This window comes from Notamacropus eugenii, chromosome 6, assembly GCF_028372415.1.
Source record: "Notamacropus eugenii isolate mMacEug1 chromosome 6, mMacEug1.pri_v2, whole genome shotgun sequence".
Taxonomy (NCBI): Eukaryota; Metazoa; Chordata; class Mammalia; order Diprotodontia; family Macropodidae; genus Notamacropus; species Notamacropus eugenii.
The window spans coordinates 26,456,096-26,468,917 of record NC_092877.1 but is presented as its reverse complement, the minus strand read 5'-3'; positions in this window follow the sequence as shown (position 1 = coordinate 26,468,917).

The following is a 12,822-nucleotide window of genomic DNA, read 5'->3' as shown; positions in this document are numbered from 1 at the left end:
TGGATGACATTGGGCAAGTTGCTTAACCTCATATGCCTTAGTTTCCTCATTTCTAAAATGAACTGGAGAAGGAAATGGCAAACCACTTCAGGATCTTTGCTAAGAAAACCCCAAATGGAGTCACAGAGTTGGACATGACTGAAACAACTGAATAACAAACCCAACCCCTTGCTAGTTTTTTTAAGAGAGATAACAGAAGTATGTTACATCCTGTCTGCATCCAAGGAGGTGACATTATCAAAATCGTATCCTGGGACATCTCCAATCATCCTGAAGAATATCTGGTTACTGGATTCAGATGGCTCTGGAGGAGAAGTGAGGCTGGTGACCTTCACAGCCCTCCCTCACTCAAAACAAAGTCAAGTGCAAGTCATGTCATTATTTCTTTGATGGCACGGTCTTCTTTGGCAATGAAGGACAAACACAGTTATCAAATTACTACTGGTCTTCTATCTTTAAAGGATTATTAGTGAATTAGGGTCCCCCTTGTTTATATCACAGGTAAAATGGTGTGTATATTTCCCTAGCAGGTGGGGCAGAGAAGCAATTGTTGATCTCTTTCTGAAATATTCTTGTGAGAAGCAAAGTTTTTCCATATGTGTTTCAGAAGTTTCCTCAATCATTTAGCCCAGCAATGGAACTTTGCTCCCCGGAGCAGTGAGTGAAAATCTAATATGACATTTTCTTAAATGTGAGAATACATTGGTCAAAATTGCTTTCCACCTCCACAGGGAAAATCCCTCATTTATTTTTTTATTTATTCATTTTCCCCCAGAGGTGGCTTACCACGCCTTCTTGACCCTTGCATTTTTAAGAACAGTAATCCTGGAAATAATGGCACACCCACACAGGCATGCTCACTGCCTAAACGACCTTTCAGAATTGTAATTTCTAGAAAATACATTGAGTTGTAGCCCTTATCTAGGACAGATCCTTTCTAGGATTTTACTTTAGCATGTAGTAATGTTTGTTTTAATATCAACTACTGGGATGGAGAGTGTGGACGCATGCATATATACCTATACGTACATATGTGTACCTATGTGAGTATTTGCAATATACATATGTATAATACACAAGTATATATATATGCCCATATATTCACAGCTCATGCTATCATCTTGTATGTTACCTTGGATTGCTTTACATTACATTCTATTCTACTGTTATATTATGTTATATTATATTAACATGTATTTTGGAAGTTCGGTGAGACGACATATTCTGGTTGAAGGGGCATTTGTGTTGAACTGATTCACAATGACCAGGAAATCTTTCTACTCAAGGATTAACATAATAAAAATGGAAACAACAACCTCCTGAAATGAAATGCTGTGGAATTGCAATGGACAAACTGAGTCCAAAGAAGGGCATAGTCTCACATCTTTCCTTTTGATGTAAGGGACTTCAAATGCCGATCGCTACATATAATGTTGGACTTTATTGATATCTTTAGTTAGTTTTACTGTAGTCTTTTCTTGTTTGTTGTTTTTTTAGTGAGTCTTGATTTTAAGGAACTGCTCTGTAGAAAAGGAACGGGGCAGGATATGTTTGTAAGTATAAATGATGTAAAAACAAAGGATATTTAAGAAAAATGTGAGAAAGAAAAGAAATATCACTATATTGGGCATCAAGACATAATGGGTTCAAGTCCCTGTCTGCCTCAGATTTGAACTAGTTATATGACCCGATATAGCATCTTAACATCACATTCCATACTAGCAACATGGAGACGATAATTACATTTATCTCACAGATTTATTGTTCAACTCAAATGAAATAACGTAGGGAAGACATTTTTTAAATCTTAAAGTCCTAATGTGTCAGTTATAATTATAATTAGCTTAATATTCTCAAATGAAAATGAAGATAATTTTATAAACCATGAAAAATAGAGAATTTTTTCCCTCTGCCTTTAGTACAAATAGAACATCTAATTCAAAGATTCTTATCCTGGGGTCTGTGAACTTGGTTGTTAAATATTCTTATTACTATGTTCCAGCATAAATGTGTTACTTTTTAATTATTTAGGCATTTTAGAACATTAGTTTGCAAATAAATAGATAAATGAAAAACGGAGTCTCAAGTACCAGAAAGCACAGTGATAAAAAGTTTAAGAACTTATGATCTGTTTACAATGACTTCAAAGTCTAGGAATTCCCATATACACTGCCCTCCCCCACCCTTACCCCCACTGTCCTGAGAATTATTGAATCAGAGCCAGGATTTTTCTTCTTTTCTACTTTATGATCCAGAAATCAACCAGTGTGAGAAATCTGTCTTTAAGATTTAGCCAGTCAGGATAGCTGAGATCCAATCAAATACAGTCAGGTGATATGGAGATTGATAAGCGTCTTTGACCAAGATGTGAGTGATCGAAGTCACTTACCCTAAAACCCTAATATAACCCAGCCTCTCATTAAAATATTCATTTTCTCATTAATTATTAACCAATCAGTACTGATTACCATCCTCAGGAATACCTACTGTTCCAAGAATATTATAGCTGTGCTACAACCAACATGATGGGTCTTTGGTCTAAGACAAAAGGGCAAATAACTATCCATTTATTAATAAACATGCTAGCATTATTAACACAATGATTAAATTACCTGGAAATAATGTCTCTCAAGACTTTTAAATGCCATGGTCCCTTTCCCCTTCCTCTACTAGCAGAAAATGCTGATGAGAAATAATTGGCCCCAGAAGGGCACCTTCCCCCTTTCCCACTTCTCATTCTTTATTGTCTTATCCCATTAGGAAGTAAACTCCTGGAGGACCAGGGAGAGTTCTGTTTTATTTCATTTGTATCCCCAGTCATAAATGTAATGCTTGACACATAGTAAATGCTTTATCCCTCATTCATTAATTCTGCATTCAAAAATCTGAATAGAGACTTTCCATTGGGGACAAAAACCTAGAGTTTGGGTTATGCCGAGGATTGGAGAAGTGGGAAAAGGTTTCCTTAATATAATCCCTTAGTTACTTTGCCCCAATCCACAATGAAGTGAAAAGGAAAAGAAAACAATAAGAAAGGGGAAAAGAAAAGCCTTTAAAAGAGAGATGGGAAGATCCAAACACATTTATTCTATGAGATTTGGAGGTAGGGGGCACACACACACACACACACATGCACACACACATACACACACACACATATATATACACATATACATGCACATAAGCCTATATGTGTGTGTGTATAATATTTCTGTCAATGAAAAGTTGATTTCTGATCTTCCTCAGAGTAAAGTCTTTGTACTGGTCAAAAGAGATCTTAGGTTCATGTGGCACAGAAGAAACAGCACTGGCCTGGCAGTCAGGCATCTGTTCTGCCATTAAAACATTCTTTTGACCTCACAAATCACATCTCCTCCAGAGACATCATTTTCCATACTCCTATCTAGGAGAAGCTCGATTAAGAAGACAGCAGAAGTTGTTTCCAAGCTCAACATTTCTAAGAATATCTGGAATATAGCTTTGTACCCAGAGGACTGATAGCCAAATTCTGTCTCTCATTGTTCTAAGTATGATCTTTGGCCAGTCACTTAACCTCCTTGGGCCTCAGTTTTCTCATCTGTAAAATGGTGGGAAGGATTATAATCAACAATCTTCTTGGTCTTTTCCAGGCACAGAATTATGATTGTATATTGCTTATTATCTCTCTCAGCCTGTTTCTTTATACTGTTGGCTCCCACACCCCCACTTAGAATTCCCTTCTTCTCCACTAATCCAAAGCTGTCCAGGCTTCAATGCTCACTGTTTCTGACAAGCCTTTGCTTACTATCCCATCTAGTGTGATGTTTCCTTCCTTGGAGCTCCTGTCACACTTATTCATGTGATATATGAGTCACAACTCAGTGCATTATACATAAAATGTCTTTAATAATCATAGGCTGAATGTAATTTACCCAAACTCTGACTGTTATTGTTTTCCAGTTCCTTGATTTTTAAGTCTAGCTGTTCCTTGAGGACAGGGCTTCTGAGTCTTCTCCATATTCTAAATGCCACCAAGCATTAGCTTCAAAATAAAAGGCAGCGAGGTGGCACAAGAGATAGAGTGCCAGATCTGGAGTCAGGAGGAGTCATCTTTCAGACTTTAAATTTGATCTCAGATACTGATTAACTGTGTTACCCTGATCAAGTCACTTAACCCTCTTTGCCTCAGTTTCCTCATCTGTAAAATGAGCTAGAAAAGGAAATGGGAAACCATTCTTTGCTAAGAAAACCCCAAATGGGGTCATGAAGTGTAGTACATGCCTGAAAATGACTGAATAACAATATTACTCTTTAAACTGTAATTGTGATTATAACCTCTGAGTTCAGCATGAATTTGCAGACAAAAAGGTGACCAGTCAAACAAACCAAATGTTCAAGGTCTTGAGCAACTCTAATGTGCAGGTCTAAATGTTTGCCAGGTTCAAAGAAAATCACACGGCCTATTTCAAGGTCAAGACAGAGATGGATCTAGTCAAGGATCCTAATTTCAGATCTTGATTCAGCCACTTACTGTTTGTGATATTGTTAAGTCGTTAAATCTCTCTGGGCCTCAGTTTCTCCAACTATAAAATGAGGTATGTTGGACCAGAAGATTTTGAAGGTCCTTTCTAGATGGTTGTTAAGAAATTTGCATCATGTTGGAGGAAACGCCATAAACATAAGCACATTAAAAGGTATTTCACAATACTTTTTTATTGTACCTCTGATAGCTCTTTGTGAGCAGTTTCCTCTACAAATACCTATCAGTCCCCTCTGTGAGACTTGCTCCCTGCTAGACCATAAACGTCAGTGCCAAATAAGGAGTACAGACAAAAATTTTCAGCAGAGATAGGACAGAGGATAAATCATTCTGTCTAGAATCTGGGAAGACTTCAGTTAGGTAATATTTATGGTGGCTCCTGAAGAATACGCTTATTCTGGATGGGTAGAAGAAAGTATAGAAGTCGTTTTATAAATGGTGAATAATATGAACAATGAAAGTGGGCATAAGAAAGATGAGTTAAGGACATGTTACCCCAAATTTTGAAGCTGACTTCATTTTGGGGGACCTAGGAGGATAATGCTTAAAGGGATGATTAGATTAGATCCTGGGTTACTCTGAATGTCAGGCTTTAGAGACTGGATTTTATGCTATGACGTTGGGGTATGACATTTAGGATTTTTGAAACTACAAGTAAGGTCATTGTAGGATCATAGAATTAAAAAGGGTCATAAAGTTACTTTAATCAAACCATCTCTGCAACAAATGAATTCTCGCTCTAATATCTCCAACAAGATTTCATCTAGCTTTTACCTGAACCTGTCTTTTAGCAGAGAACTCAGCATAACATGAAGCAGTAAATTCCATTTAGGGACAGTTTGAATTGTTAATTAGTTCTTAAATGTATGATGAAAGAATTTCCTCATACCCCTCACCTACTATTGTATGATGGGGTCCTAGATGTAGTCCTAGAAGATTTGTCAGAGACCACCCAGTCCAACTGCCTTATCTTACGTATGTGAAAACAATTCCTGGGAGATTTACCCAAGGTCGCACAAGAAGAAAGCAAAAGAATAGACATTACAGCCCAGGTCTTCTGCCTACATTTCCAGTGGCTTTTTGAATGTGTTATTTCTTCCTCGGGAGTTGTATAGCTTGCATCTAATCCTGTCATACTTTGGCAACTCTCCAAAGATTTGATGATAATGATCATGATGCACCCAAGCCTTTGTTTCCATGTTCTGATGAATGTGGTGTTTTAAGATTATGAACCTGGGCCAAATCTAAACTGATAGGTAGAAGAGGGATGGCCCTAGAAATGAAAAGACCAATTAGGGGATAACAACTCTAATCCCAACACGAGATGTTAAGGGGCTAAACCAGGTTTCTGGGGGTAGTAATAAAAGGAGGGGAGAAGCCTTGCACAGAAGGAACTGGAAACTAATATCTAGTGGCTTATTATAATGCAGGAGTAAAACAAGCTGTCGTCTGGCTGTCAATTTTACGAACCTGTGATTTCAGGTTGTTTTAAGAGGAAAAACAGGGAAGATCAGAAGAAATGTGAATCTCTTTAATTCCAGTAATAAATGGACACTCATTGGACCTGATTTTAGATGTAACTAGGAAGCAAATTGCTCATCCTTCAGAGATACATTAAATCCCTAGGGTATCATTTAGACCCTGGAAGCAGTAATTTACAAACTGGGAGCCTTATTCTGGGAAAAAAAATAAAGTTCAAACATTTCCACAAGTTAATCAAGGGGAAAGTACAACTCAAAGACAAAACTGAAAAAAGATGTCTTAACCTAGCAGAAAAAATTTTCCCCAAAATAGAAAATAAATACCCTTCTCGACAGAGATTCCTTACCATACTATACTTAGAATGATGAAAAACATAAAATCTCAGTTTGAAGGAACCTCAAGGGTCATCTGTTCCAACTCCAACCTTAACAATTCCCCAGAATATTCCCCAAAATATATATTCCCCAAAATCTTTGTCTTTCCCAACCTTTTCTTGAAGCTCTCTTTTGGGAGGGAACCAGTTGCTGCCTGAGGTAGCTTGTTTCACTTCTGAATGGCTCCAGTCACTTAGAGAACATTTCCTTCTATCAAACTAAAATCTCTCCCCTCTGCAACTTTGATTCAATTATATTCAGTGGCCATTTAATAATCTCCTACTATACGCAATGAGATACAAAGACAAAAATATGAGCAAATGAGTGCATTTTGTTATAAAGGCAGCATAAAAGGAATAAAAAAGATTGACCAAGGAGCTAGTATGGTCAGATCTGTGTGTGTGTGTGTGTGTGTGTGTGTGTGTGTGTGTGTGTGTGTGTGTGTGTTTTTAGACTGTCCATGTCACAGCTGAGAATGGTAGACTGGAATGAGAAGAGATTGAAGGCAGTGAGTCCACGTAGGAGATTATTCAAAGTCTAGACAAGATATTAGTGAAAAGTCTATGTGAGAAGAGAGAAGAAGATAAGTGTGAGAGATGTGAAGAATGTACAGAATCTATACATTCTAGCAATTGCTTTGATATGTTAGTTGAAGGAGAAGAATGAATCAAGCAATAAACTGAAATTGTGGACTCATGGGTCCTCTTTTACTCTGTGGTTCCAAACAGAAAAAAGACTAATCTTGCTTTCATATGGCAGCTCTAAGCACTTGAAGACAGTTACTGTGTCACTGTTAAGTTTTCTTCTCAGGATTAATTAATTAATTAATCAGATAATAAACACTTATTAACCACCAACTACATGCCTGTCATTTTGCTAAATCTTGCCAATCGATAGGATGCAACCATCTAGTGTCTTTTGGTTTCTCTGGGTAGACAGAAAATTCAGGGGTCTTGCCCAGTGTCATATATTAATTCATCCATTCAGCAAATTTATGAAACTTCTTCTATGTAGGAGACGCGTGGGCAAGCCTTTTCTTTACCCAATTTGCACCACTTAGTATTCTGTTCACTTTTCCCAGATAGGATATTTACTTTAATCCTATGGTCCATTTGGTGAATTATATCCAAGAGAAATTTAGGATGTTTTTTCTTAAGGTCCAAAAATACTCTCGGAGGATCAGGGAAAATATCAGCTAACTCTTAGACCTCCTAGTCACATGAAAAAAAAAATGGCAAAATGCTTGCCTTGTATCACATATAATTAAGTTAAATTTAACAATCATTTATCAAGTGTCAACTGGATGCTAGGTAAGCATAATATATACATTATGTAAGAATAATTATATTTGTAAGCACATAATATATACAATTATGTAAGGACAAAGGTCAAAACAAAAGGGCCATTTCAGTTTTGAACAATAAGTGATGGGGAAGGGGAGGCATGATTGTGATTCTAAACTCTGAAGAACAAATACATTGATGTGACTGTATCCAAAGACTATGGGGGCAGATGAGGATAAAAATCCAAAAGATTCTGTTGACAGCTCGCATGTTATATAGTCTGCGGCCTAAAGCAACTTGTTTAAAATTGGGCAGAGCGTATATTGGACATGGTAGATGTTATAGATGCAAAGGGTACTGTATTATATTTTATATTTAGTGGACTTGAATACTAAGTATACTCTACAATAGTTTGGAGTTTTTTTCCAAAGCCCTAAAAGAATGTATTAACCAAAACTCAACACACATATGCACATGTAAGATACATTTATAAATACATATATGTATACATAGATATAGATGCATGTGCATACACACTAGTACACTAAGTATGGGAAGCTGGGTGGCACAGTGGATATAGTATCGGTCCTAGAGTCAGGAAAAGTCATCTTCCTGAGTTCAAATTTTTTCTAAACACTGGTTATAGGACCCTGGACAAGTCACTTAGCTCAGTTTGCCTCAGCTTCCTCATCTGTAAAATGAGCTGCTGAAGGAAAAGGCAAACTACTCCATTATCTCTCCCAAAAAAACACCCAAATGGGGTCACCAAGAGTCAGATGCAACTGAAAATAACTGAACAACAATATTAAGCATAGTAGTCTATAGTTAAGTGTACTAAGTATATGTAATTTTAATATATATTTTATGTTTAATTTACATAATTTTTATATGTATGTATATATGCACTTAGTGTATACCTGAATATACATATATATATGTATATATACAAATAGATACATTTACATATTGATAAATGTATCCATGGGTATATATCAGTTGGGATATGATTAATGTAGTGTTTTCTATCTTTGAAAAGACCTCTGCAGCACTGAAGTATCTAGTCTACCTTTTTGCTTTGCTTTTACACACAACTTAAATCAAAAGGTATCTTTTGTATGGACTCTTTTTTGAGGTGATGAGATGCGATGCAATGCGAAGCTATGCGTTGCGATGCATTGTGATGCAATGTCATGTGTGTGTTTGTGTGTGTGTTCCTGAAAGGGAGAAAGAAAACTGACAACCTAATCCCTGTGTCTGTTTTCAAATTGTTACACTGTGGTGTGATTTCTTTCCTGTTCCTCTGCTGAAAAATGAGGGGGCCCTCTTTCTTTGCTTTCTCCCGTAGCCTTCCCTGGGAGCAAACTGTCTCCAGGAACCTAGTTCTCTGAGATTCCAGATAAAAGGGAGCCTTAGTGAAACCTCTTCATTTGCATTGCTGACAGCTACCCTTGGATTCACAATTCGTTACTGCAGTGTCTTAGCACTGAACTGTCCAGGGCAGCCCAGTGCCATCCTAGGTAGCAGGAGACTGGGCTGCAAATGTCCTGGGAAGACTCTGGATGACGAATCTATGCTAACCTAGAGCCTCCCATCAAAAAAGTCAGGGATAACGGGGATGGAGAAAAAATACTGTATGAGCTCACTCTGTTACTTTGTGCCCTATATTAAAAGACAACACAAGCTTCCCTGAGTTTCCACAAAGGAGAAGAGTGAATAGCAAAAAGTTGAGAACACAGAAAGTATAGTTTCTAATCTATTTATCCAGTAGTTATGTGGGTAGCTCTTTAGTATATTACAGGTAAAGGTGATGTTTGTCTCCCGATCATAAGTTTTAGAGCTGGAAAGACCTTGGAAGCCATGCACCTTAACCCTCTCCTTTTATAGATGAGGAAACTGAGACTCAAAGAGGAAAATGACTTTCCTAGAGTGAAACTGCTGTTAAGTATCTGTGGCAGGATTTTTATCTAGGTCCTTTGGAATCCAGATTCAATGCCTCATCTCTCTACTGTGCAATCCAAACCCATCATTTTACAGATGAGCTGAAGGAAGACTGTTGACTTGTCCAAGATCACAAAGTAGTAAATATCAGAATCAGATTTCCAACCCAGGGCTTCCAGCTGCGGAGTCATTCACTTTTCCTAATACATCTCCTTGTTTCCCTAGACTATAAACTTTCTGAGAGAAGAAACTGTATCATACTTCCTTGTAACCACACAACACCTGGCACAGGGTTCTACTACATACTAAATACACAATAGAGCTATGTTGATCTATCTATTGATCTAAAACTAGTATCCTGTATTTATCCTTGTGTAATTACATATCCAGACAATTTGCAATATGATTTCAATATGGCTCATTTGTATATAATTTCAACCTTTAACGTAATAGACGTTTATCTTTTATCATTTTCTATAACACATACAAAATTCAGAGTTGGAAGAGGCTTTTGAGGCTATATGGAAAAATGTTTTCCTCATGGCCATCATCCCATTCATAACCATTTTCACTGAACAAATTGTAACCTTTAGTAAACATTCAGTGGGTTTCTACTGTATAAAACACACTATGTTAAATGCTGACTGACTTTTTAAAAAATGGGTGTGGTCCTGGGATTCCCTTCTCTCACAGAGCAAATAATCATTATGACAGATTAACTTGACAAGTTACGAATTGAAAGAACTGTCTGACCTTGGAGATGAAAGGAACTTTAAACATAACTTTGTCCATTTAACTGCGGAGAAAAGTAAAATTTAAAGTGACGACTTGCACCTGTTGTAACATAGCTAGTTGGCAACCGAGGAAGCCCTAGAACTCTAGTTTATAGATGTGTACAGTGACAATAAGGTTGTACCAGAGTATATCATTATCATTATCAACGCAATCGTCCTATCAGAGATTTTTCAGTATGCACAAAGCTTCTTGGGGAGAAGGTCATCACGACTGAGCACTTAGTACTTCTTTGGAAACTTCCATTTAAAGATTGTGAGAAGTCTGCAACACCGTGGATGAGGAGAAAAGAGCTCTCTTCCCAGTCTTTCTTCAGGGAAGCAGGTGTTTGCATTTCTATGGGGTACTTAAGAGCATCAGGAAATAGATGCATGTTGATTGCTGGTTTGGGAGACCACCTGGGAGTGCTGAGTGATGCAGCATGGCAAGAGAGTTAGCAGCTGTGCTGAGAATATGTTCCTGTGAGACTAGAGAGTGAGGGAACAAGAGAGGTGTGTGTGTGTGTGTGTGTGTGTGTGTGTGTGTGTGTGTGTGTGTGTGTGTGTGTGTGTGTGTGTGTGTGTGTGTGTGTGTGTGGCTTGGGAGCTGGGTCAGGAGATCTGGGACTGGGAACCAGTGCAAACCTTAGAATTACAATGAGTTTTCCTAGGATCCTGAACATCTGTGATGACTTTCAGGAGTCTCTGAGGGGATAATACCATAAGTGTTGAGGGAAATTCCTTGTGACCTGGTATCTCTTGTTCCCTCCCAAGAAACACGTCAGTATGGAATGAGCAGTGATGGATGGGAACAATTTCTGTCTAGTATGACATATTTAAATCACAAGCATCTGAACTATTCTGAATTTTGAGTTTGTAAGAAGGTTGTCTGAGTGTCATTGAGTGAAGTAACATGGATATATTTTCAGACACTAGAAATAACAAAATAACTCATCAAAATAACTACACAAGGAAACTGTCATTTTAGATGGAATTTGTTTTTACAACACACTTCCCATCTTTTGCTTTTAAAATTATTTTTGCTATTGTGTTTGTTGACCTTTTTCTTAATATTAAGCTGAGATATGATATGGTTACATGCATGATAATTCCTATGCAAAGCTATTTTTATTATTTATTCTTCATATTAATATATTTTAAGTTCCCTAAGGACAGAGGCTGTTTCATTGTTGTCTCTGAATCACAGGTGTGGAACAAGGCCTTGCACAATGAAGACCCAGGGAAAATGGTTGTTGGCTTGAATTTTCACCCCTTTTTGAAATGTTTTTGCATATTCTTCTATATTAATATTACTAAAACAAGCTAGTACACAGAGGGTTTAAGTGTTTTGTTTTCAATCACACAGCGAGGTGAGGGAAAAGGTCAAGATCAAAACTGGGTCTTATGATTTTCTGAATATGGAAGTTATTTTTTCTCCATATGATGAAATTAATATCAAATATTTGCTGCCAAAAGCCCAATATAATCCAAACCAATAAACATTAATTCAGTATTTACTATATATAGGGTATTGTGCTTGTTACATATGCATTTAAAGACAAAAAAAATCAAAACAAAATAGTCCCTGCCCTCAAAAAGCTACTGGGTAAGGGTATTGTCAAGATGGAAAGATAGTGAATTTAAAAAACCCATGAAATTATTATTTTTAGCTTATTAATTCTACAAAATATGTGATATTATAAGCCAGAATATTAATCACTTGAAGATATTTCTAATTTCTTATTTAATATCGCCCAAGGAGTATAAGACCTTTGAAAGTAGATTTCAATTGAGATGAAAAAAAATACTGGAGTAATTATTTTCTCAATTCCAACCATATATATGCAGAAGGAAATTAGTCTGGTAAGTGTAGGAACTATGGTTGGAGTGAAATGACATGATAGAAGGTTATAGGAAAAGTCCCAACAAGAGTTAAAGAGGGCCTGTACCTAGTGGGTGTTTTAACATCTGCACTGGAAAGGTAAAGTGAAGTAAAGCATTAGCAAATTAAAAGAGGAAGGGAGATCACATTAGCTCTGCATCAAGCCCTTACCTCAGAGTTACTGGGTCCAGGAGAGAGACTGCTCCAAAACTTACTATGTTCAACAGAGAAGATCGAGTTTAACTTTATAGAAACTCTACATCTTTCCCCAATTGTTCCAAGCTTTGCTGATGTTCTTTTTCTTTTTTTCCCCCTTTAATCTGCTCATCCTGCTAAGCAGCTGGTGAAAGCACACTTGATCAGAATTTTGCCTCAAGGTCCCACTCAGAACCTTCAAGTGTCAGGAAATGATAACTGGAGTCTTTTCTCATTGGGAAAAAGATTCCCATATAAATACAAGTGTATATATTCATGTGTATATACGATATCTTCTGTTTGTAACATTTGCTTAGTCTTATGCCTAAATCATCTCCTTTGAGGCTAGAAAGAACCTTAAACAAGAGGCGCTGCACAC